This window comes from Ambystoma mexicanum, chromosome 8 (genome assembly GCF_040938575.1).
Source record: "Ambystoma mexicanum isolate Mex_15411 chromosome 8, UKY_AmexF1_1, whole genome shotgun sequence".
Classification (NCBI taxonomy): Eukaryota; Metazoa; Chordata; class Amphibia; order Caudata; family Ambystomatidae; genus Ambystoma; species Ambystoma mexicanum.
In genome coordinates this window covers 1,581,517,972-1,581,545,939 of record NC_090929.1, presented here as the reverse complement: position 1 = coordinate 1,581,545,939, position 27,968 = coordinate 1,581,517,972, and positions in this window count along the sequence as shown.

Here is a 27,968-nt window from a genome sequence, read left to right as displayed (position 1 = left end):
TTGCTCTTTGTCAGGAAGGTGCTAATGTGGGCGAGACGGAGTAAAGGGAACAAGGAGATACATACTCTGTTGGTCGCTGGGCACCAGCCTGTAACGTTTGCCTTTGAAAGAGCACATTTAAAGTCTTGAATTAAGGTGACAGCAACAAGCAAAGAAAGCTACTACCATGCACACGCTGTGGGATGAATTAACCCACTCATCCGAGCCCTGCAACAGTACTGTGCTTTGCTGGCAGCAGTAACATCAGAATGACCACTGGAAAGCATGCTGCTTGCCAGAGATCACCAGAAAATGCACAGTGAAAACTGGAAAAATAGGCTGCCACCCACTTTTGCCTATATTAGTGAGCACAGGAGGTCACTGCCTAAAACCACCATTGGGCTACACACACAGTAGCCTGAAACCACTTGGAAAAAGCAATGCTGATTGCCAAAAGCAACACAGAGCTGTTTGGGAATTAATTTTCTTGATTGTCAAAATGTGCTAAAATCATGGCTCACAAATCACCAAAAAGATCCAACCTTCTTGTTGGGTGTTCCACATTATTCTACTGAAAGAATCCACATCAATACAATGTCAGCAATAATCATATGCTATCAAGCTAAATCCCCTTTTAAAAGATAGACAGCTGTCAAAAAAGGGTGCAATACCGTTACTCACCTCAACCAGAAAGCCAGCGTTTTAAATACATTTGTGTAAAATGGAACAACTGAACCCAAACTATGCCAAAGAAAGACTTGCTAAGAGGTGGATACAATTTAAAGCTATATTCTGAAACAGAAGAATTGATTTAAAGATATGTTGCTTATTTTCAGTTTATAATGTTATATTTATTTTCACAAGAAAGTATGTACAATTGATCAGGAAGTAACTTGATGCAGTCAAAACTTCAAAAGGCTTGCAGTGCCTGGGAATCCTTCACAAATGGGGCCTTCCCAACAACAGGAGAGGATGTTGCATGGACATGTTGTTTTAAAGGGAGGAGATTTCCCCTGCTGGCAGGAAAAAGAGACAATGGATTCTTTCAGCTGAGTAGAATATGCTGATTTGGGTGTGCCTGGTCCACAGCTGTCCTGGCAGGAAACATGCCATGTGACCTCTGAGTCAGAGCCAAGTTCTGGGGGACGGACCAGACTGAGATGTGAATTCAATTGAGAGCAAATATATGTTTTATAAAATTGCAATTTACAAAGTGTTCCAAGCTGACCAAAATGTCAAACTTTGAGATTGTGACAATGAAAAATGCACTCACAATTCAAGACTAAGCTGGATGCTGTGTCATGTTCTGAGACCAAACCCCAGCATTTATTAATATTGTAGACACAGTGTTTATGCTAGAAACATAAAAACTTCCAGTAATATGCTCAGAGAGGGTGTGTATGTCTGTGTAAAATTTGGTGCAGAACCAATATTGGGAAATTCACCAAAAACCGAAATAAGTCGTCATTTCTGAACCCAAGCCCGTAGGAACATGGGGATTGAACAGAGACCTGCCTTATTTCATCTGTGAGGTGTATATGTATTCTCGACAACTTGTGTATCTGGGAAATATGTTTTTGGGAAAAATTGATTTTCTATGAGAAAGCAAAGGGGAGTTTCTTCACTAGATTAAAACACAGCATCACTCTGACTCATTCTGACACGCTAATCCTTTCTCCAGTCAGGTCACAGGGAATCCTCTAACCTATCAAATCCTTAGGGGGTTGGGCATGTAGAGTCAGCCTCCACACCCACTTGGAAAACACATAAAAAGAGACTGCTCAAGACAGAGGACACTATCACTTTTCCACTTCAACTGATTCCTGCGAAGCACTCTGCCGGACCAGATCCAGACAATATCTAGACTCAAGACTCCAGATAGATCCAGAGACCAGACTCTAGAACCAAGCTCCAGAATCCGGAATCCAGAACTTTGAAGCAAAAGCCTAATTCACAAGCTGAATCCTTCTCAACAGGCCTCAGAACTTTAGCAATCTGATTCTCAATTTCAACAGCCGGGCTGAGCTGTTCTATTCTAGCCAAGAACCCTGTGCTAGGACCGAGGTCCAGACCCAGAAAGCAGCGCTGTATCCAGAACCCGTCAGACCCAGACCAGAGGCCATGCTGTGAGCAGAACCAGTGCCTGAGACCGTCCAGTGGCGAGTGAAGTCCAAACCTGACCAGAAAGGTGACAAGGCCCATTTCCATTCCACTCCAAAACTAGGAGTGAGTATCTAATCTAGAACTGTACTAAACCAATCTCTTAGTTTAAAGTAATCTTATCCCATCCATTTCATCCTGTCCAGAACTGCATTTAGAATTTTGTGTCCATCCTGTGATTCCATATCTGTAAAGTGCCTTCTGTCATTTCTGAAATCCTGACTTTATTTCTGAAAATCTACCTTCACAAAAACGTCTGTATCTTTTGAACCGCATGTCCTAGCAGCAAAATGTAACTGTCATTTTAAAGCTAAGATCCTCATCTTTCCAATATTCCAATTCCTTATAGTTTTTCCGTAATCACGATTTACGCATGTGGAAAAAGTGCTGCGAATTGCAATTTAGCTCAATTTCATTTTCTGTCAAAATAGTTGCTCCTTGTTCTCAATTGCTGAATTTCATTTCAACCTGGTAATCACTCATGAATCATTGCTAGTGTTGACCTGAACCAATCCGAAGTAACTATCACTTATTCTGAATATCCCTTAATGAATTGAAATCATTTTAGCATATTTTTCCATCCATTACAATCACATTCCAAAGCGTTTTGACCTATGTTTTAAAATCATTCCTGTGTCTCTCTAAACTTGCTGGGGGGAACTGGAATTGAACTGCATTCTTGATTGTATTCTTGAAACCTGTGTACCCTCCTTCCCATCTCTTCATACTGCATAGTGGGGGGAGTGAGTAGTCACAGGGGAAAAAGTGATTATATTATGTTCTGATTGAATTCATATCAAGTTTATTTCTGTGCTGCATTCTTTCCCATCTTGCTTTTCCTTGAACCATAAAAGTATTCTCTGCTACCTTATCCTTTCTCTTCCGACTCCTTTCAGATTAAAGAGATTGTGCTATTGTAATTTTACCCATTGTTGATTACCGTCCATATTCATAGGTGTGCTATTCAAATATTATTTTATTCATAAAAATGTGATATATATATATATATATATATATATATATATATATATATATATATATATATATATATATACATATATATATATATATATATATATATATATATATATATATATATATATATAGTATAATTCTTCAAATAAACCTTTTTAATTTGCAAAACAAACCTACTTCTTGGCTCAGTGAGGTCAGGGGGGATTCAAAGAGAGGGGCGTTATATAAGGGTTCATCATCCAGATTTAAGAACTTTTGACATAAAAATATATAAATAACGGCTTCCATTGGGCATCCCATCATAAGCATTGACTTAGTTGGATTGCTGGATTGAAGTCACTTACAACTCAAAGTGTTCTTTAAATGTCATGAATTTAAATAAACAAGTGATATGTTGATGTGTAGTAAGACTGCAAACTGGGAAGCTGCTCAGGGCCCCCTCTGAGCCTCAGCACCCAATTCAAGGTTTAAGGATGATAGGTCCTTGCACCATCTTGAACTCCTATGCCCACCAGCTGCATCCCCTTCAATGATCAACCGACCCATGTAAGCTTGCATGGTTTGCAATATGAACTGTATTTTCACCCCAAACTGGTTCCATAGCCTTAGCTGGCATATGCACTTGCTAATATGAGCAGGGGATTTGCCCCTGAGGATAACATCAGATGGCTGGCCCCTGAGGATAAAATCAGATGAGTTGCCCCTGAAGATAACATAAGATGAGTTGCCACTTAGGATAACATCAGATGAGTTGCCCCTGAGGATAACATCAGATGAGTTGCCCCTGAGAATATCATCAGATGAGTTGCCGCTGAGCATAACATCAAATGAGTGGCCACTTAGGATAACATCAGATGATTTGCCCCCGAGGATAACATCAGATGAGTTGCCCCTGAGGATAACATCAAATGAGTGGCCCCTGAGGATATCATCAGATGAGTTGACCCTGAAAATAACATCAACTGAGTTGCCCCTGAGGATAACATCAGATGAGTTGCCCCTGAGAATAACATCAGATGAGTTGCCCCTGAGTATAACATCAGACAAGTTGCCCCCGAGGATAACATCAGATGAGCTGCCCCTGAGGATAACATCAGATGAGTTGCCCCCGAGGATAACATCAGATGAGTTGCCCCTGAGAGTAACATCAGATGAGTTGCCCCTGAGGATAACATCAGATGTGTTGCCCCCGAAGATAACATCAGATGAGTTGCCCTGAGTATAACATCAGATCAGTTGCCTCTGAGTATAACATCAGATGTGTTGCCTCTGTGGATAATATCAGATAAGTTGCCCTGAGAATAACATCAGATGAGTTGCCACCGAGAATAACATCAGGTGAGTAGCCCCCAAGAATAACATCAGATGATTTGCCCCCGAGGATAACATCAGATGAGTTGCCCCTGGGGATAACATCAGATGAGTGGCCCCTGAGGATATCATCAGATGAGTTGACCCTGCGAATAACATCAGCTGAGTTGCCCCTGAGGATAACATCAGGTGAGTTGCCCCTGAGAATAACATCAGATGAGTTGCCCCTGAGTATAACATCAGATGAGTTGCCCCCGAGGATAACATCAGATGAGCTGCCCCTGAGGTTAACATCAGATGAGTTGCCCCTGAGGATAACATCAGATGAGTTGCCCCCGAGGATAACATCCGATGAGTTGCCCCCGAGAATAACATCAGATGTGTTGCCCATTTATACATCAGATGTGTTTCCCCTGAGAATAACATCAGATGAGTGGCCCCGAAGATAACATCAGATGAGTTGCCCCTGAGGATAACATCAGATGAGTGGCTCCGAAGATAACATCAGATGAGTTGCCCCTGAGTATAACATCAGATGTGTTGCCCCTGTGGATAACATCAGTTGAGTTTCCCCTGAGGATAACATCAGATGAGTGTCACCTGAGGATAACATCAGATGAGTTGCCCCCGTGGATAACATCAGATGAGTTTCCCGTGAGGATAACATCAGATGAGTTGCCCCTGAGAATAATATCAGATGAGTTGCCCCTGAGGATAACATCAGATAAGTTGCCCCTAAGGATAACATCAGATGAGTTGCCCTGAGTATAACATCAGATGAGTTGCCCCTGAGTATAACATTAGATATGTTGCCCCTGTGGATAACATCAGATGAGTTGCCCTGAGTATAACATCAGATGAGTTGCCCCTGAGGTTAACATCAGATGAGTTGCCCCTGAGGATAACATCAGATGAGTTGCCCCCGAGGATAACATCCGATGAGTTGCCCCTGAGGATAACATCAGATGAGTGGCTCCGAAGATAACATCAGATGAGTTGCCCCTGAGTATAACATTAGATATGTTGCCCCTGTGGATAACATCAGATGAGTTGCCCTGAGTATAACATCAGATGAGTTGCCCCTGAGGTTAACATCAGATGAGTTGCCCCTGAGGATAACATCAGATGAGTTGCCCTGAGTATAACATCAGATGAGTTGCCCCTGAGTATAACATTAGATATGTTGCCCCTGTGGATAACATCAGATGAGTTGCCCTGAGTATAACATCAGAAGAGTTGCCCCTGAGGTTAACATCAGATGAGTTGCCCCTGAGGATAACATCAGATGAGTTGCCCCCGAGGATAACATCCGATGAGTTGCCCCTGAGGATAACATCAGATGAGTGGCTCCGAAGATAACATCAGATGAGTTGCCCCTGAGTATAACATCAGATGTGTTGCCCCTGTGGATAACATCAGTTGAGTTTCCCCTGAGGATAACATCAGATGAGTGTCACCTGAGGATAACATCAGATGAGTTGCCCCCGTGGATAACATCAGATGAGTTTCCCGTGAGGATAACATCAGATGAGTTGCCCCTGAGAATAATATCAGATGAGTTGCCCCTGATGATAACATCAGATAAGTTGCCCCTAAGGATAACATCAGATGAGTTGCCCTGAGTATAACATCAGATGAGTTGCCCCTGAGTATAACATTAGATATGTTGCCCCTGTGGATAACATCAGATGAGTTGCCCTGAGTATAACATCAGATGAGTGGCCCCGAAGATAACATCAGATGAGTTGCCCCTGAGGATAACATCAGATGAGTGGCTCCGAAGATAACATCAGATGAGTTGCCCCTGAGTATAACATCAGATGTGTTGCCCCTGTGGATAACATCAGTTGAGTTGCCCCTGAGGATAACATCAGATGAGTGGCTCCGAAGATAACATCAGATGAGTTGCCCCTGAGTATAACATTAGATATGTTGCCCCTGTGGATAACATCAGATGAGTTGCCCTGAGTATAACATCAGATGAGCTGCCCCTGAGGTTAACATCAGATGAGTTGCCCCTGAGGATAACATCAGATGAGTTGCCCCCGAGGATAACATCCGATGAGTTGCCCCTGAGGATAACATCAGATGAGTGGCTCCGAAGATAACATCAGATGAGTTGCCCCTGAGTATAACATCAGATGTGTTGCCCCTGTGGATAACATCAGTTGAGTTTCCCCTGAGGATAACATCAGATGAGTGTCACCTGAGGATAACATCAGATGAGTTGCCCCCGTGGATAACATCAGATGAGTTTCCCGTGAGGATAACATCAGATGAGTTGCCCCTGAGAATAATATCAGATGAGTTGCCCCTGAGGATAACATCAGATAAGTTGCCCCTAAGGATAACATCAGATGAGTTGCCCTGAGTATAACATCAGATGAGTTGCCCCTGAGTATAACATTAGATATGTTGCCCCTGTGGATAACATCAGATGAGTTGCCCTGAGTATAACATCAGATGAGTGGCCCCGAAGATAACATCAGATGAGTTGCCCCTGAGGATAACATCAGATGAGTGGCTCTGAAGATAACATCAGATGAGTTGCCCCTGAGTATAACATCAGATGTGTTGCCCCTGTGGATAACATCAGTTGAGTTTCCCCTGAGGATAACATCAGATGAGTGTCACCTGAGGATAACATCAGATGAGTTGCCCCCGTGGATAACATCAGATGAGTTTCCCGTGAGGATAACATCAGATGAGTTGCCCCTGAGAATAATATCAGATGAGTTGCCCCTGAGGATAACATCAGATAAGTTGCCCCTAAGGATAACATCAGATGAGTTGCCCTGAGTATAACATCAGATGAGTTGCCCCTGAGTATAACATTAGATATGTTGCCCCTGTGGATAACATCAGATGAGTAGCCCCGAGGATAACATCAGATGAGTTGCCCCCAAGGATAACATCAGATGAGTTGCCCCTGAGGATAACATCAGATGAGTTGCCGCTGAGGATAACATCAGATGAGTGGCCATTTAGAATAACATCAGATGAGTTGCCACCGAGAATAACATCAGGTGAGTAGCCCCCGTGGATAACATCAGATGAGTTTCCCGTGAGGATAACATCAGATGAGTTGCCCCTGAGAATAATATCAGATGAGTTGCCCCTGAGGATAACATCAGATAAGTTGCCCCTAAGGATAACATCAGATGAGTTGCCCTGAGTATAACATCAGATGAGTTGCCCCTGAGTATAACATTAGATATGTTGCCCCTGTGGATAACATCAGATGAGTTGCCCTGAGTATAACATCAGATGAGTGGCCCCGAAGATAACATCAGATGAGTTGCCCCTGAGGATAACATCAGATGAGTGGCTCTGAAGATAACATCAGATGAGTTGCCCCTGAGTATAACATCAGATGTGTTGCCCCTGTGGATAACATCAGTTGAGTTTCCCCTGAGGATAACATCAGATGAGTGTCACCTGAGGATAACATCAGATGAGTTGCCCCCGTGGATAACATCAGATGAGTTTCCCGTGAGGATAACATCAGATGAGTTGCCCCTGAGAATAATATCAGATGAGTTGCCCCTGAGGATAACATCAGATAAGTTGCCCCTAAGGATAACATCAGATGAGTTGCCCTGAGTATAACATCAGATGAGTTGCCCCTGAGTATAACATTAGATATGTTGCCCCTGTGGATAACATCAGATGAGTAGCCCCGAGGATAACATCAGATGAGTTGCCCCCAAGGATAACATCAGATGAGTTGCCCCTGAGGATAACATCAGATGAGTTGCCGCTGAGGATAACATCAGATGAGTGGCCATTTAGAATAACATCAGATGAGTTGCCACCGAGAATAACATCAGGTGAGTAGCCCCCGAGAATAACATCAGATGAGGTGACCCTGAGAATAACATCAGCTGAGTTGCCCCTGAGGATAACATCAGATGAGTTGCCCCTGAGAATAACATCAGATGAGTTGCCCCTGAGTATAACATCAGACGAATTTCCCCCGAGGATAACATCAGATGAGCTGTCCCTGAGGATAACATCAAATGAGATGTCCCCGAGGATAACATCAGATGAGTTGTCCCCGAGGATAACAACAGATGAGTTGCCCCCGAGGATAATATCAGATGAGTTGCCGCTGAGAATAACATCAGATGAGTTGCCCCTGAGGATAACATCAGATGTGTTGCCCCCGAAGATAACATCAGATGAGTTGCCCCTGAGTATAACATCAGATGTGTTGCCCCTGTGGCTAACATCAGATGAGTTGCCCCTGAGAATAACATCAGATGAGTTGCCACCGAGAATAACAACAGGTGAGTAGCCCCCGAGAATAACATCAGATGATTTGTCCCCGAGGATAACATCAGATGAGTTGCCCCTAAGGATAACATCAGATGAGTGGCCCCTGAGGATATCATCAGATGAGTTGACCCTGAGGATATCATCAGATGAGTTGACCCTGAGAATAACATCAGCTGAGTTGCCCCTGAGAATAACATCAGATGAGTTGCCCCGGAGTATAACATCAGATGAGTTGTCCCTGAGGATAACATCAGATGAGCTGCCCCTGAGGATAACATCAGATGAGTTGCCCCCTGAGTTGCCCCCGAGGATAACATCAGATGAGTTGCCCCTGAGAATAACATCAGATGAGTTGCCCCTGAGAATAACATCAGATGTGTTGCCCCGAAGATAACATCAGATGAGTGGCCCCGAAGATAACATCAGATGAGTTGCCCCGAAGATAACATCAGATGAGTGGCCCCGACGATAACATCAGATGAGTTGCCCCTGAGTATAACATCAGATGTGTTGCTCCTGTGGATAACATCAGATGAGTTTCCCCTGAGGATAACATCAGATGAGTGGCACCGAGGATAACATCAGATGAGTTGCCCCCGAGGATAACATCAGATGAGTTGCCCCCGAGGATAACATCAGATGAGTTTCCCCTGAGGATAACATCAGATTAGTTGCCCCTGAGGATAACATCAGATGAGCGGCCCCTGAGGATAACATCAGATGAGTTGCCCCGAGGATAACATCAGATGAGTTTCCCCTGAGGATAACATTAGATGTGTTGCCCCTGTGGATAACATCAGATGAGTGGCCCCGAGGATAACATCAGATGAGTTGCCCCTGAGGCAAACATCAGATGAGTTGCCCCTGAGGATAACATCAGATGAGTGGCACCTGAGGATAACATCAGATGAGTTGCCCCTGAGGATAACACCAGATGAATGGCCCCTGAGGATAACATCAGATGAGTGGCCCCGGGGATAACGTCAGATGAGTTGCATCTGATTATGACATCAGATGAGTTTCCCCTGAGGATAACATCAGATGAGTTGCACCTGAGGATAACATCAGATGAGTTGCCCCCGAGGATAACATCAGATGAGTTGCCCCTGAGGATAACATCAGATGAGTTGCCCCGAGGATAACATCAAATGAGTTGCCCCGAGGATAACATCAGATGAGTGGCCCATGAGGATAACATCAGGTGATTTGCCCCTGAGGATAACATCAGGTGATTTGCCCATGAGGATAACATCAGATGAGTGGCCCCCAAGGATAACATCAGATGAGTTGCCCCTGAGCATAACATCAGATGAGTGGCCCCTGAGGATAACATCAGATGAGTTTCTCCTGAGGATAACATAAGATGAGTTGATCCTGAGGATAACATCAGATGAGTGACCCCTGAGGATAACATCAGATGAGTTCCCCCCTGAGGATAACATCAGATCAGTGGCCCCTGAGGATAACAGCATATGAGTTTCCCCTGAGGATAACATCAGATGAATTTCCCCTGAGGATAACATCAGATGAGTTTCCCCTGAGGATAACATCAGATGAGTGGCCCCTGAGGATAACATCAGATGAGTTTCCCCTGATGATAACATCAGATGAGTTTCCCCTGAGGATAACATCAGATGAGTGGCCCCTGAGGATTACATCTGATGAGTTTCCCCTGAGGATAACATCAGATGAATTTCCCCTGAGGATAACATCAAATGAGTTTCCCCTGAGGATAACATCAGATGAGTGGCCCCTGAGGATAACATCAGATGAGTTTCCCCTGAGGAGAACATCAGATGAATTTCCCCTGAGGATAACATTGCTGCTGCCCAAGTGCAGACAGAACTGCTTGCAGATTCCATACAATGGAACTGCAGCAGGCGTTACTGTAGTTCCAAGATATTTTTTGCTATAATGCTGTTTCTTTCATCCTCAGTTGCACTAAATGCCTTGTGGCGCATGCGCTCTAGGGCGAAGGGCAAACACTGACATGGTGTTGGGCATCGTCTACTTTGAAACAGAATGTAGGATGTAGGGGTGGGATGGTCTTGCCAGCATAAAAGAGATATACACTTGCCACTGGCTGCCCTGTAATTGATGCAGCCACTTCCAGAGGTGGTATTGGCCAGTGCGTAATTACCGCATGTAATTCCACATAGCCCCAATGGAGTCCAATGGGAGCCATTGAAATCCTTTAGAAAAGTACCATTACCACATGCGGTAACAGTAATTGACTTTGGCGATATTATCAAAGGTAACTCCACCAACATCGTAATGGGACAACTTGGCGTGCTCTTATATAATTTAAACAGTACTGACTCATGCTGCAGTATGCCGTCTGCAGTATGATCTTTGCTTTCATTGGTTCAAAGTTGTACCTGCTCAAGAAGAACTCCAACTAATAATAATACTGATTGTGGTGCCATTCGCTACATATCTTTTACGCTGTATTACCTACAAATTGCCAGGCTATTGTTTTCCGGTGCGTTTGAATGATGCATGGCGCTGGCACTCACTCCCTATGGGAAACACATTATACACCGCTCAGCCGCTGTACATAAAAGGTTATTATAACGCTAGAAAGCACCTGCGCTCCTGTCAATGCCAGCTCTTTGCTAGAGCCAAGTAAGTGACAAGGGCCTGCATTAAACAGGCTGCGTTAACACGTTGCCCAAAGGAGCCCTAATTGTGCCTTGCAAACAATATTTTGTCTGTGGCATCGTTATGTTGCTCAGCTCCAGCCTGGACTGATGCTGTCCGCATGCAGATACGGGGTTGTTGTTGCGTTTGGGAAGCTGCAATGGTGTGCAGGATTTGCATCTTATGCTCATGTCCATGCTGGGCGATGCAAGGTTTCCCAGGGTAGATTGCACCTCATCAACGCTAGGACAACAGACCAGACCCCCATGCAGAGATGCTTATTAATAATCCATGAGCAAGGCCATGTCAGGTGTGGATTTATTTATTTATTTTATTTATTTATTGGGCATTTGGAAGTCGCCTATACAACAAATAGTGTTTCAAGGCGCCACAAGACAACAAAAAAAAGGAAAGTGGGTGTTGGGGGAAGGGAGAACGATAACAATCACGGTCCTACTAGGCATTGTGACATTCAGATCGTGCAAGTGCAGTAACAAGAAGTGCGAGGGAGAGGGGGGTGGAGGTCAGCATGAAATGCAAAGTGCTAGGGTCAGAAGGAAGTGCATGGTTGAAGAGAAGAGAATGCACATGGAAGGGGGGCAGAGGAGGAGGGGAAGATGGCCACAGAGGCTAGGTGAGTGTTAAGGGGATGCCAGTGGGCAAGTGCCAGGGATTGCATGGGGTACAAGGGATGAGATCCTCCTGCCAAGTGTGAGGAGTGGTAGCCTGGGAGGGGGGTCCTAGTGCCCTGTAGAACTCAGAGTGAGCCAGGCAGCCAGTCATTGCGGCAGACAGGGGTGTTAGCAGGGGAGGGCAAGAGGGAAGGAAGAAGAGAAAAAGAGGGTCTAGAGGGGATTCTGGAACTTAAGGAGATCTGGCTCAAGCCTGAGAGAGGCAGTGAGACCGTTCCAGAGGGAGGCTCCTGCAGATGAGAGCGATCTACCCCCCCCACTCTCTGCTTAGAGAAGTGTCTGATCTGCAGAGAATTGGAGCTAGAAGACTGATGGGCTCCAGCAGGGAGGTTTTTAGGGAAAGAGAAAGGGAAAAAGCGGAGTCCCAGACCCCAGAAAGCCTTGTGGATGATGCAGAGGGTCTTGAACTTGATCCTAGCAGAGATCTGAAGCCAGCGGAGAGATTTTAAGGCTAAAGAGGTGCAGTCACTGGGCTTGAGTCCAAGGATAAGTCTTGCAGTCCTATTCTGGATTAGTTGAAGTGGCTGAAGGGAGGATAAAGGAATATTGAGGAAGAGGCTGTTGCAATAATCCAGCCTAGCGTGGACCAAATCTCTGGAGACATTGAGTTTCTGGGGGAAGGTGAGGAATGGGAGAATGCCTCTGAGGAGGTGCAGCTGATAGTGGACCTTCTTGGCAAGGTTCTTAATGTGAGGATAGAAGGAGAGGGAGGGTCCACAGATGGCACCAAGGTTTTTTTGCCTCACAAGAGGGTGAGGGGAGAGGACCCATAGAGGGTGGCCAGAGGGTAGAAGGAAAGGAGGGAGCCAGGGTCCCATGAAATGTGTCTTAATCCTACTGTCATTAAAGTACAGATCATTGGCAGCACACCATGCCTGAATAGCAGTCAGACAGTCAGGGATCAAAGGGGGGGAAGAGGAGGCCGTAGAGGGAAGCTTGAAGGAGAGCTGGACCATCTGCATAACACCGGAAGTGAGGAGAGAAGGAAGAGATCAGGTGGGCCAGAGGGGCAAGGAAGATGTTGAAGAGCCACGGCAAGAGCAAAGAGTCTTGAGCGACGCCACAGGTGCAGAGTGTGATAGGGGAGTGAAAAGGGCCCATTTGAACCTGGTAAGGTTGTTCAGAGAGGAAAGAGGTCAACCAGTCCAGTGCCAGGCCTGTGATGCCAAGGGTGTCACAGAGCCAATGTGTCAGGATGGAATGATTGACTGTATCAAAGGCACAGGAATGATCCTGAAGGATAAGAATGGATGGAGAGTTTGAATAAAGATTTGAGAGCAAGTCTTCATGGGTGTTCAGTAGAGCAGTTTCCATGCCTCTGTCTGCTCTGAAGCCAGACTGGTAGTCATGTAGAAAACCAACAGATTCAGTGTGTTGGATCACTTAGGAGATGACCAGCTTCTTCAGGTGTTTTGCCCAGGAAAGGGGTAATGGACACTGGGCGGTAATTAGCCAGACAGTAGGTGTTGGCAGATGTCTTTTTGATGAGAGGATGCACAAGGGAGTGCTTGAGGGGTCGTGGGAAGCAGGCAGTGGCAAAGGAGTGATTACAGAAATCACCATGCCTTTTGCAAGGGAGGCAATGTTGTCCTTGTTAGTTCTGGAGGAGCAGGGATGCACCTTTTAGGAGGAGACTTTCATAAAGAGGACTTGTCTATAGATCTCATCCGGTGCCATGGCTGAGAAAGAGGAGGGTAGGATGGAAGGGGAGAGGAGGGCCAAGAGAGGCCTGAGACCTGGGAAGGGAGTAGGAAGGGAAGTAGATGACAGTGAGGATAGGATGTCCTCAGTTTTGGTTGAGAAATGGGAGGCCAATGAACTACAGAGGGTTAGGGATGGCAGGGGAGAATTGAAGACAACACTAGGATTGGCAGGTTAGTTGCAGATTTTAAACATTGTGCCTCTGTTGTTAGTGGTCCCAGAGATGTGGGCTTGGATATGGGCCCTCTTCTTTGAGGGGATGGAGATTCTATATTGCCTTTGGAACAGGCAGAAGGACAGTCTGTCATAAGATGTTCCAGATGCCCAACACTTCCGCTCAGCAACTCTGCAATTGCGTTTCAGAGAGGCTAGGTCGGAGTCATACCAGGTGGTGCGCTTGGAGGCAGGCTTCATGCAGATCCTCATGACAGGGGCAAGGATGTCCAGGGTGTTGGTGAAGATTAGCAAGGGCAGAGTCAGTGTGGGAGGCCATGGCAGGAGTGGGAGGGACAATGAAAGGGGTGGCAAAAGCAGCAACTGACACTCGTTTCATCGGTCAAATGACGGAGAAGGAGACAGGCAGTGCATACAGAGTCTTAGCCAGCAAATCTAGTAGATCCAGGTGAGAGGACAGGAGAAAATGGTCAGACAAGGAGAGGTGTAGTGAGAGGGTTGGAGATGGGGATATCTGCTGAGATGAGAGCATCCAAAGTATGTCCGTCTGAGTGCATCCGACCCTAGGGATGAATGATAAGGGAAAGCAATTCAAGAGGCTGCGGAAGAACCCAGTGGCTGAATCACGAGTGCAAAGGTGAATATCAAAGTCTCTGAGGAGAAGCTTGGAGGAGGAGGCAAGAAGAGAAGAGAAGAGGTGAGGTCAGAGCACACCGAAAGGAAGAGGGAGACTGGACCAGGGGTCCTGTATGTGGTGACGAGAGTCAACAAGGCGGTTTGAGAGAGACAAAGCCTGCAGATGAGGCATTCAAAGGAAGAGTAGGACTGAGTGGGAATTATAGTAGCAGGGACCCATTCAGGGAAGATCAATGCCACTCCGCCTCCAGACCGGTTAGGCATGGGCTTAGAGTGGATCTTGTAGCCCTCAGGATGGAGTGTGTCAAAAGCAGTGACAGAGCTGGCAGTGAACCATGTCTCAGTGAGAGCAAGAATATCATGGTTAAAGTCTTCAAGAAGGACACAGCTATCAGAGGAGTGTTTAACAGCAGAGCAAGAGTTAACAGTAGCTAACTGAAGCTGGTTGGCACCTTTAAAGGTCTTCCGAGGAGGGGTACAGGTATGTGGTACACTTGCCAGTAGTGGAGAAGGGGCAAGATGGGTGGAAGACGGAAGAGTGGCAGGAGAAGGGAGGAACTTAGTGAGAGATGGAAGATGTTTGGCTGAGAGCCATGGGCCATGACAGTGCATTCTGATAGACAGTAATGATGTACCTAGAGGAAGAGAAGCATGCCAAGACTTTTTACCATCTGGTGCCACCCTTGATGGGTGACAAAGAGAAAGGGGAGATGATACAGACCCTGTGGGGAGTCCATAGGTCTGGAGAGGGAGCGACAAAGAGGATGTCTGTGATAGTCTGCCTGGAAGAAGCATTTACATAGGTGTCAGCAATAGGCAGGCCTGGAATGGAGACCAGGAGATCCTTTTTGAACTGTTTCCTTCCTGAGAGAGGTAGGATAGGTAATAGAGTAGCATTTAGTATAAATAGGAGAGATGGAAAGCACCTTGGAGGGAGAGAGCAAAGAGATCGAAAGGGGGAGAGAGAGAGACAAAGAAATTCCAATGCAAGGAAAAATTGCACAATGCACAACAAACTCACCAGGGGGCCTAGCAGCAAGACAGTTGCAGACAAGTCAGGTACATGAGACTTCCCAAAATAGGGCGGGTAGCTTGATGCATGGAGAGCATCCACTTATTAGATTCTTGGGATGCTTTGTCTTTCGGTACATACCACCACACCTTACAGAGCCCTCATTGCACCTGGGGTCTCACTCGGCTTCCCCCGATTCATTAAGTTCTCCATGCCCTTCCAAATCTCTTCCAGACATGCTCTTGTGGGACCCTCACTAGCCCCTCAGTTTGTGTTGGGGGTAGGATCTGAGAGCCCAGTCGGGCAAGTGAGGTTGCCCACTCCTTGGACTGAAGTGGATCTAACACACTATGAACATGTGCCAGACCAATCTCCTCCAGCAGGGTGCATCCCACGACAGTCTGACCAATGGGTGAGAATGGGTTGTGCTCTCACCTTCAAAATATTTGTTTAGCAATGTCACTCTCAGGGAGCTATATGACCCACTGGTGAACACTACAATCACAGGAACCTTGTTGGTGTGTTCCCCCCGTGTCCCCTCCTACTTGACTAGTTGTGGTGGTGTCTGACCTACTTGTACTGCTCAGCCACAACTGTGGTGCACGATCACACTGCCCAATCTTGCAATTTCCTTATAGTACTAGAACCCCATTTCGTAGCATTATTATCTCCTACTGCAGTTCGCTGCGGTACCCAAGCTCAACCACTGTGTCACCATGGTGCTGCTTAGCATCCCTGACCCTCACGGGACACTGTGGGTTCAGAAGCTCAATGCTGCTTCCCTGATCCGGCTTCACCTCGCACTCAAGGCCCCAGTGCACTCTAGGGCCTTTCCTCTAGTGGACTGCTGAGATGCCGATTCCCATTCTCCTCCGCAGAAGCTTTGTTTACCTTCTTTTTTAAATGTGTTTTTATTGATTAAGTGTGCTTGGTTACAGTGTAAGCCTTTTACACTAAACATACTATTACATTACAATAAAATGTTCACTATAAAAAAACACATGGATTTAGAAAAATTCTATAATAAAACAAAATACGCAAATACAGAAAAGAAACTTCAAAATAAAAGCAATGTACTGATGAGGGTGTTTACTCCCAGAATTATTAACCAGCAGATGATGAATCAAGAAACCCTTTAGCCTTCAGCCAAACATGATACGCAGCAGCCGTAATAACCATAGATGCAGCCCCATACATTGTTGACCAAAATTGATTAGTACCAAAACTAGTACATCTTGTATAGGCTTTGCCGTTTTCAATCTTAAGTATTGGGCAGACCATTGATATATGTCTAGCTTTGTCAATGCTGCTACCAAACAAGCGGCACACTCGTTCTCCTGACGGAATCCCCCCCAAAACCCCTGTATACTCCAACACTGGCAGAATATTAAAACAAAAGCTTGTTATAAAGCGTATCAGTGAAGGATTATGTAATTTAGTTAGATAACTACGTGAAACAATAGAGCCTTGATGAGAATAAAGTTTAAACCTTCTCTTCTCTGCAAATTTAGAAAAGTACTGGATACGGAACCATTCTCTGGTCTTAGCTTTTAATTATTGCAGCAACGCCCCTGCTTCACTTACACCACGAAGGGCCAGGTCGATGTTCTCAAGATGTGCCATGACTGTGATAAGCAAGTCCCCAAATAAAAAATTTGCTGGCTTCAGTCTAACATGCTCCAAAGTCAGGACTAGTAATGATCCTTTCGAGGCTGCTGACAGTTTAATGTTCAAGTAAAATGTACATCTTGGAGCTCTAGTCTCAATACGTCATCAGGATTGGAGCTCGGCATATCCAGCATTGATCTCATAATCTTTGCTTCCAACTTGTATAGCCACTTAATCGATTTCTCAGACAGAACCTCTAAAGCATAGAATAATACATTTGGTGTACACCTCTAAGAAGGCTTTGATTGACTGACCGCCATATTTACGTATCACACTTTTTATAGCCAGCCATTTGCCTAAGGATTTGGAGGGCAGCGCCTCGGCGTAAAATAACAGAGAAGGTACATTCCTTATGGGGAGACCCAAGAACTTATACGCCTTGACCTTCTCTAAACTATTACCACCCATATGCCAGTCCATGCTAGATTGATGCGATACTCTTCTGCCGACTAACATGATTTTAGTCTTGGTCAAGTTAATTTTTAGACTGTTCCGATCAGCATATGCATATAGGGCATCCAGTGAATGTTGGAAACCAATCAGTGTCTGGTCCAGAAGCACAGTATCATCTGCATAGGTGAACCCCAACGTAGCCACACCACCAAATATAGGAGGAAAATTATGTGCTTGCTGTAGGACCAGATCTAAATCTGCTACGTAAAGATTGAAAAGGAGGGGAGCCAAAATGCATCCTTGTTTTAAATCAATTTTAGTGGTTTAAGGCTCTGAGATGTTTCCCTCCTGTGATAGTCTTACGACAACGATGTTTTGTTGTAGAGATGTTTAATGAAGTGTAAAAGAATGGGGTCAATTCCACAATGCTCTAAGTTTAGCCCAAAGTTTTACACGTAAAACGTTATCAAATGCTGGACAATAATCTATAAAACAGACATATACATTAAGATCTGTATTTTGATATGTGTCTGCCATTAGATACTGCAGCACCCAAACACAATGTGTGGTGCTCCAGTACTTTCTAAATCCTGTCTGCTGCCAGCTCGGAAGGTTATTTGTATCAGCCCACCTCGTAAGCCTGTTCAACAGGATTGAGGCAAGAATCTTCCCGCAGGATTCTAGCATCGCTAGCAAACAGAAATGTTTCGGATCTAGCCGGGGGCCCTTTTCATGAACAGGCATCATAATGGAAGGTTACCAAGTGGGAGGAATCTTCCTGTGTTAATAATACAAGAAAAAGGTTCCTGGAGCAACCTGGCCCAAAACAGAGGGTATTTCTTGATCATAGCATTAGCCAGGCCGTCCGGGCCGGAAGCCCTCCAAGCCTTTACTCTTGTAATAATACCAAGGATATCATCCTCCTCAATGAAACTACATTGGGTGTTCTCCAATATAATAGGTCCAGACTTTTGTTCAGGAACTGAAGAAATATCCCAATATAAACCTTCAATAAAGGTTCCCCAGCCCTCCTCAGATATCCCACAAATCTCATTTGCTAGCTCACCCGACCTGAAGGAATGAAGCAGGTGCCAAAATGTTCCAGTGTCATGAGTTCTAATAAGACACTGTAACATGTTCCAATTTGGTGAATTAAGTTGGAATTTGAGGCTCTGTACCCAATGCTTATATTGTGTAGTCAATGATGTAAGCTGAGCTCTTTTCACGATCTGTAGTAGACCTTTGTCCCTCTTGATTTTACACTTAGCAAGAAGCAGACTTATTTTCTCTTTAGATATTGCTATATCGAACAAGGCATTGTGCTTATTTGTAGATGTGTTCAAAAATGAGTGCCTAAAATGGTTGAGCCAAATGTTATCCATCATTTTCCCCATGTCCCATTGACTTCGTAGCTGTTAGGGAGAATTCTCTGTTTAGGCTGAATTTCCCTACCTAGTGAGTCCCCCAGCAGCTTTGCTGGATTTCTGGGGTTTATTTTTTTTCTCCTGCCAAGAGTGAGACTCTTTTACCCTCACTCTTGGGCATGTTGAAGTGTGTTTTCTTGGTTAAACCTTGTGTTGAATGGGCTATGGGGTCTTTTACTCCATAGGGCCTCATGTATTTTTGTGATGTGGGTTACACAGCACCCTCTGTGCCGTGACCCAGGGGTGTCCTAGGGACTCCCCAACATAGACTCCATACCCTGGGACTGACTACTGTCTCCCAGGGCATGTAAAGTCACCAAAGACTTTGCTAGTCTTGAATCCTGAACAGAACCAGTACAAACCATCATATTGTGGACGTACTGGCTGGGGCAATTCGATTGCCCCAGGGTCTGTTAGTCGAGGGGGCACGTCTCTGTCCCCCCTGATCGAGTTTTGGCTGGTGGCAGTGGAAACTACGTTTTATATTCGACCGCGAATATTTTCCTATGGGATTTCCCATTGTTTTAGGCTAACACATTTAATTATTTATTTACGGTAGCCTTAAACATACCGCCGGTTTATATATTTATTATTATAACTCCGGTTGGGATTTTTTGCCAAAACTTGATGCTAAAATGGCGTTGGCATTCGCCTCTGTAACTCTGACCCAAAGTGGAGCCCTTTGTCCCACTTTTGGCGGGCTTCTCCACAGAAGCCCTCCAAAGTGGTGCCACTCTGTCTGGGGTACTTAGGAGGGGTGGAGGGGGATTTAGGCACCCTGGACTGGGTTACCTAGGTAACTCAAGTCGCACTCCGTCCTGATTGGCCCAAGTGGTGAGCCGGCCGGCTCACCACTTAGCATGTTTGAGTGACAGCTAGGCTGGGTGAATGGGGGTTTGCTGCATAAAAGCAGGGCTTTGGGGACTGGAACTTCAGAAGTCGCCACAGGACCTAAGAATCCGACGAGGGACGAGCTGAGCTGATCTGCTACGACGACACCGCCGGTGGAGCCCTGCTGAACCATCTCACCACTTTTCCCGACGACCGAGGAGAACTCTTAACGGAGTGGCTCCTTCCCTTGACTGGTGGGGACAACCAGTTTTCACCTTCTTTCCGCTCTTCGAGGTATCTCGTGGCCGCCTTGCCAGTGCCAAGCACCCCGGCAACCGGAATACCCACCACTTTTACCCCAACCGCGAAAGTCGGTACAACCCTTTAACCGGAGGACTCCGCGGCTGGTTTCTTCCCGGGCAGTGCAACGACCTTCTTCTTCTGCTCTTCAGCGAGATCTTCTTCTCCCCTGACCGACGTCGAGCCTTGCTGCCACTGCCTGGAACCACTGCCCCCGCTGGAGGATCCTTTCTGTTAAGGTACCGTGTTCCGCCTGGCTTCCCTTGCCACCGACTGTACGGGGTAGTTTTAGCCCCCGGCTTTCGATCCTGGGATTGCCTGGGACACTTTGGCTAAACTTTCTAAGCCTCTCTAACTCTTTTCCGAACTCTCTTGCAAGACTCTGAATCCCTACCAACTGTGTGATCTTGGGCACGTTTTCGCTCTGTCTGCTCTAAGAGTGGGCCCTGCTTAGTGACTTTTGCTCACCTGTGACTTTGTGCTTCTTTGAGCTTACAAAAAGTGTTCTTAACCTTAGAGTGGTGTGTTTATCCTAATTCTGCTCCTTCTCCCTTCTTTTTACCTACTAGAGTGTCATCTAACGTTAATCGCTCACCTCTGTTTGAATTATGTGGTGTTAACTTAGAGTTGTCTAGATAGGAATAAGGATTGAGACTGCTTTCCATATAACTGTGTTTAGAGTGTTTTACTATATTTTGCTAGTGTGTTTTCAACTTATGTGTTCTTGAAAATAAATAACTATATACTTTTGAAACCAAGCTCTGGTCAGTGTTTGCTTGTGCTATTGTGTCTGAGTACATATTGTGTATACTTTACATACTGCCTAACTCTTCTTGAGGGAAGTCTGACTGCTCAGCCACAGCTACCAGGTAAATCTGGGTGGTGCAGACTGCTACCAAGTGGGTTTACTGCTATACCTGTAGTCTTAAATCTTTTGCAGTGTTCCCCAAGGGAACTGCACAGGTTTCTGCCTAACACTGGTGTACAGCGGTGGGATTTGTATTGAGTATACATTTTATTGTGCTTTAGATACCTTAGTGCAACTAACCACAAAGCTTAGCACTGTAAAAGTGATCCTCTAACATGTCAGTTATAGAAAGCTATAGTCAAGAGTCCCTTGCAGCCAAAACTGCTGATTGTTTAAGAGTGCTCTGTAAACATAAGGATCTCCTGACTAAGGGCAAGAAAATGGAGCTGATTGAAAGATTGTTAGCTAACCAAAGTCTGGGTGATGGTTCAGAGGAACCTACCACTCCAGTAACTGTAGATGACAGTATTGAAATTAACATGGAGCAAAATGTTGATGATTCTGAGGAAGAGTCAGAAGAGGAGGGTGAGGCTGTTGTGACTGTCCCCCCTAGGCCTCTGCCTGCTCTACCTGCTGTACCTACTGGACCTTTACCAGGTCCCCCATTTAGTCCTCAGTACTTTGAACTGGAGAAAATGAAACTAGAATTGGAGTATAAGAAACTTAATGCTCAAACTGACAAAGAACTAAGGCTAAGGGAAATGGAGCTCAAGTATGACTTAGAAATGAAGAAATTATCTGTTGAGAATGCTTCTCTCTGTGGCTCCTCTAGAAGTTCCAGTCCTAAAAGACCCCGGATGCCTAAAGAATTGGTTGGTATGTATGAGCCTAAGTTGGATGTGTTGGATTGGTTGTCTCTGTTTGAATATACTCATGGGCTCCAGAACATCATAGGAAATGACTTACTCACCTGGTTGTTCTCTAGGCTTCCCCCTGTTGCAACTGATGTGGTAATGGAGATGGGGGAGGAGGATAGGAAGGATTATGAATGTGTGAAACTAGCCTTGATAGCTAGATTTGGGAAGACCCCTTCCCAGTATCTTAAGAGGTTTAGGAGCCTCAAAAAGCATGATGGTACCCCTTGGGCTACCTGGGTGAGTGAAGGGTTGAAAAACTTAGAGGGATGGATTAAGGGTTACAAGGTGAACACCTATGAAGGTATGAAGAATTTGTTTATGTTGGAGACTATTTATGATGCCTGCTCTCCTGAGCTCAGACAACACTTGGCTGATTCCAGGGAATTAGATTCCCGGAAGCTAGCTAAGGCTGCTGACTTGTGGGTTGCCAACAGGGCCACTCACAAGGATTCTGGGGTAACTCAGAAGAAGGATGGGGAGAAACAGCCTAAAAAGGACTCCAAAGAGAATTCTAATACTACAAATTCCAAAGAGGGCCCCAAACAAAACTATAAGGGTAAGCCACAAGGGAAACCAAATCAGGCTAGTGTACCTTCTGGTCCCAGACCAGAAGGAGGTCAGAACAAGCCTCCCTTCCAGCGAGCCTTTGGCTCATGCTTTGTTTGTAAGGCTACTGACCATGTGAAAGGAGATCCCAGATGTAAGGGTAAACCTTCAAGGGTCCAGCTTGCCTCCTTAGCCTTCGCTCCAGAAGAGGAAGTACATATGGCAAGTGGAAACTTTCTATTACTAGCTGATGAACCCACTGGAGTCTCAGCTAGTGTTTCTTTAGTCTCTCTGGGGTTGTGGGAACAACAGAATTTAGATGTCTATAACTCTATCCCAGATAATACTAAAGAGTATTATAAGGACAGTGTCCAGGTGAATGGTCAGGAGACTCCTGCCATTAGGGACACTGGAGCCAGCATAACTGTGGTGGATGAATCATTTTTCAAGGCAGAGGATGTTGCTAAGGCACCCAAATGCCTCACCAAGTTAGCTGGTGGGCCTGTGCAGATGTCTCCCCAGTTACCAGTTCTCATCCAATGTAATGATATGGCTGTAAAAATACCTGTCAGTGTACAATGTGAAGTGCCAGGTAGGGTCCTGTTGGGTAATGACCTCAAAGCTCTTGGAGTTGTGTCACATACCCCCAGACCACCTAGCAAAAGGTTACAGGAGCTCACAAAACCTGCAAGAGAGAAAACCCTGCGAGGGTTATATCAGGAGATGATGACAGAAATCACTCCTCTCCCACTGGAGCAACTTACTGCAGTAACTACCAGATCAGGAGCAAAGGGGCAACCCAAGACTCCTAGGAAAAAGCCAGCAGCAAGCACTCCAGTGCTTCCAACAAGGACTTCCCCTAGGTTGTCCAAAGTTACACCTGTAACTCCACCTCCAGCTGAGGCTGAGAGGGAGGTACAACCCTGTGTGGTTGAGCTAGACTCTGAGGAAGAGCTAGAAGGAGGCCCCAACCTTATTGGAGATTTGGACCCTGAGGACCATCCTGAGCTGCAGTCTTTACTGGCAGAAGGTGGGCCTAGCAGGGCAGCTTTTCGTAAGGGGCAAAGAGAATGTCCAACTCTGGAAGGTCTCCGCCACCAGGCAGCTTCTCAGGCTGATGGGCAAGAGCCTGGGAAGTATAGGTTACACTGGGAAGATGGCCTCTTCTACAGTGAACCGACTGAGTCTGAACCTGGAGACTACAAACGCCTTGTAGTCCCACAAGAGAACAGACAACAGTTCTTACAACTAGCCCATGAGATACCTTTGGCTGGTCACTTGAGTTTCAAGAAGACCAAGGAAAGGCTATCTCTCTACTTTTATTGGCCAAAGATGGGGGCTGAAGTAGATAGATATTGTAAGAGCTGCCACACCTGCCAGACTTCTGGTAAGGTTGGTTCCAAGAATGTGGCACCTTTAGTGCCCCTCCCAGTTGTGGGAGTCCCATTTGAGAGGGTAGGGATTGACATTGTTGGTCCCCTTGATCCCCCAACCTCCTCAGGCAACAGGTTTATCCTTGTTGTAGTAGACCATGCTACTAGGTACCCTGAGGCAATTCCTATGAGGACTGTTACAGCTCCGGCTGTGGCTAAGGCCCTCCTTGGTATTTTTACCAGGGTTGGGTTTCCTAAGGAGGTAATCTCTGACAGGGGGTCAAACTTTATGTCCCACTACATGAAAGCCATGTGGAAAACCTGTGGAGTTACCTACAAGTTCTCAACCGCATACCACCCTCAGACAAACGGGTTGGTTGAAAGGTTTAACAGAACCATGAAGAGCATGATAGGTGCTTTAGAAGAACCCCTTAAGAAAAAGTGGGACCTTCTACTGCCATGCCTTCTCTTTGCTTATAGAGAAGTCCCTCAGGAGGGAGTAGGTTATTCTCCCTTTGAGCTTCTCTATGGCCATCCAGTCAGAGGTCCATTGGCCCTGATTAAGGAGGGATTGGAAGGTGCTCCTCCCCTCAAGCCAGTCAGAGTGACTGACTATGTGATAGGTCTCCGGAGGAGAATGTCACACATGATGGCAGAAGCAAGTGACAACTTGAAAGCTGGTCAAGCTCTGGTCAAACATTGGCACGACCAGAAGGCTAACATGGTTGAGTTTACTCAAGACCAGCTAGTTCTAGTTATGCTCCCAACAAGGCAGAGGGCCTTGCAAGACAAATGGATGGGACCCTTCAAGATTGTGGGAAAACTTGGAGAGGTCAACTATCTGGTGGATCTGGGCAGACCCAGGGAAGCTCCTAGAGTCTTCCACACCAACCGACTAAAAGCATACATCTCCAGACCTGATGTAGGAGCCTTGCTTCTAGCTTCAGCTGCAGAGGAAGAAGAGAGTGAATCTCTCCCTGATCTCCTCAGAGGTGTGCCTTTAGATGAAAAAGTTGAAGGAGTCAATCTCTCTTCAGACCTGACACCTGAGCAACAAGAGGAGTGCAAATCTATGTTAAATCAGTTTGCCTCCCTGTTCTCACTGTCACCAGGCTTGACCCCTTGGGGCCAGCATGAAATACTCACTGGTGACTGTCTGCCAGTCAAAAGCAGAGGATACAGAATGTCAGAACATATCAGAACCCACATCAAAGGAGAGGTCAAGAAGATGCTTGATCTCGGGGTAATAGAGCCCTCTACTAGTCCATGGTCTAGCCCAGTTGTGTTAGTACCAAAGGCAGGATCCAAAGACTTGAGATTCTGTGTGGACTATAGAGCTCTAAATGCAGTCACCAAGACTGATGCCCACCCTTTGCCCAGGACAGATGAGTTGGTGGATAAACTTGGTGCAGCCAAGTACCTCAGCACATTTGACCTGACGTCAGGCTATTGGCAAATAGCCCTGACAGACCATGCCAAGGAGAAAACTGCATTTTCAACCCCAGTTGGCTTGTACCAGTTTAAGGTCATGCCTTTTGGACTAAAAAATGCACCTGCCACATTCCAAAGGATGGTGAACCAAGTTCTAGCTGGGATGGAAGACTTCTGCATGGCATACTTGGATGACATTGCAGTCTTCAGCCACTCCTGGGAGGAGCATGTGAACCACATAGGACATGTGTTGCAGGCCCTTGAACAGGCCCATTTGACAGTCAAAGCCAGTAAGTGCCAGATCGGTCAAAGTAAGGTGGTCTACCTTGGACATGAGGTAGGAGGTGGAGAAATAAGGCCTTTGCTCAGCAAGATTGAAGCTGTGCAAAATTGGACAACACCAACTACTCAAACCCAAGTGAGAGCTTTCCTAGGCCTCACTGGGTATTACAGGAATTTCATTGAGAACTATGGGACCATAGCTTCTCCACTGAATGTAATCTCCTCTCCCAAATTCCCTAAAAAGGTAAAATGGAATGAGGAGTGCAATCAGGCCTTTGAAAAACTGAAGAGAGCTCTTTGCCAAGCTCCAGTGTTAAGAGCTCCTGACTACCACCAAACTTTCATTGTACAAACTGATGCTTCCAATGTAGGTATAGGTGCAGTTCTAAGCCAACTGGATGAGAAGGGTAGGGAGCACCCCATTTGCTTCATCAGTAGGAAACTGAAGGATCCTGAGACAAGGTGGGCAACTATCGAAAGAGAATGCTTTGCTATTGTGTGGGCACTGAAGAAGTTTAGGCCATACTTGTATGGTTCTACTTTTGTTATTCAGACTGACCACCAACCCTTGAGATGGTTAATGCAAATGAAAGGGGAAAATCCAAAACTATTGAGATGGTCAATCTGCCTGCAAGGGTTTGATTTCACCATTGAGCACAGGTCAGGGTGTCACCATCAAAATGCTGATGGACTCTCTAGGATGTATATCATCGACTAGAGGTATGAGGTTCATCCAGGAGTGGATTAAATCCTCCTGTCCCTTAGTCTGGGGGGGGCGAGTGTTAGGGAGAATTCTCTGTTTAGGCTGAATTTCCCTACCTAGTGAGTCCCCCAGCAGCTTTGCTGGATTTCTGGGGTTTATTTTTTTTCTCCTGCCAAGAGTGAGACTCTTTTACCCTCACTCTTGGGCATGTTGAAGTGTGTTTTCTTGGTTAAACCTTGTGTTGAATGGGCTATGGGGTCTTTTACTCCATAGGGCCTCATGTATTTTTGTGATGTGGGTTACACAGCACCCTCTGTGCCGTGACCCAGGGGTGTCCTAGGGACTCCCCAACATAGACTCCATACCCTGGGACTGACTACTGTCTCCCAGGGCATGTAAAGTCACCAAAGACTTTGCTAGTCTTGAATCCTGAACAGAACCAGTACAAACCATCATATTGTGGACGTACTGGCTGGGGCAATTCGATTGCCCCAGGGTCTGTTAGTCGAGGGGGCACGTCTCCGTCCCCCCTGATCGAGTTTTGGCTGGTGGCAGTGGAAACTACGTTTTATATTCGACCGCGAATATTTTCCTATGGGATTTCCCATTGTTTTAGGCTAACACATTTAATTATTTATTTACGGTAGCCTTAAACATACCGCCGGTTTATATATTTATTATTATAACTCCGGTTGGGATTTTTTGCCAAAACTTGATGCTAAAATGGCGTTGGCATTCGCCTCTGTAACTCTGACCCAAAGTGGAGCCCTTTGTCCCACTTTTGGCGGGCTTCTCCACAGAAGCCCTCCAAAGTGGTGCCACTCTGTCTGGGGTACTTAGGAGGGGTGGAGGGGGATTTAGGCACCCTGGACTGGGTTACCTAGGTAACTCAAGTCGCACTCCGTCCTGATTGGCCCAAGTGGTGAGCCGGCCGGCTCACCACTTAGCATGTTTGAGTGACAGCTAGGCTGGGTGAATGGGGGTTTGCTGCATAAAAGCAGGGCTTTGGGGACTGGAACTTCAGAAGTCGCCACAGGACCTAAGAATCCGACGAGGGACGAGCTGAGCTGATCTGCTACGACGACACCGCCGGTGGAGCCCTGCTGAACCATCTCACCACTTTTCCCGACGACCGAGGAGAACTCTTAACGGAGTGGCTCCTTCCCTTGACTGGTGAGGACAACCAGTTTTCACCTTCTTTCCGCTCTTCGAGGTATCTCGTGGCCGCCTTGCCAGTGCCAAGCACCCCGGCAACCGGAATACCCACCACTTTTACCCCAACCGCGAAAGTCGGTACAACCCTTTAACCGGAGGACTCCGCGGCTGGTTTCTTCCCGGGCAGTGCAACGACCTTCTTCTTCTGCTCTTCAGCGAGATCTTCTTCTCCCCTGACCGACGTCGAGCCTTGCTGCCACTGCCTGGAACCACTGCCCCCGCTGGAGGATCCTTTCCGTTAAGGTACCGTGTTCCGCCTGGCTTCCCTTGCCACCGACTGTACGGGGTAGTTTTAGCCCCCGGCTTTCGATCCTGGGATTGCCTGGGACACTTTGGCTAAACTTTCTAAGCCTCTCTAACTCTTTTCCGACTCTCTTGCAAGACTCTGAATCCCTACCAACTGTGTGATCTTGGGCACGTTTTCGCTCTGTCTGCTCTAAGAGTGGGCCCTGCTTAGTGACTTTTGCTCACCTGTGACTTTGTGCTTCTTTGAGCTTACAAAAAGTGTTCTTAACCTTAGAGTGGTGTGTTTATCCTAATTCTGCTCCTTCTCCCTTCTTTTTACCTACTAGAGTGTCA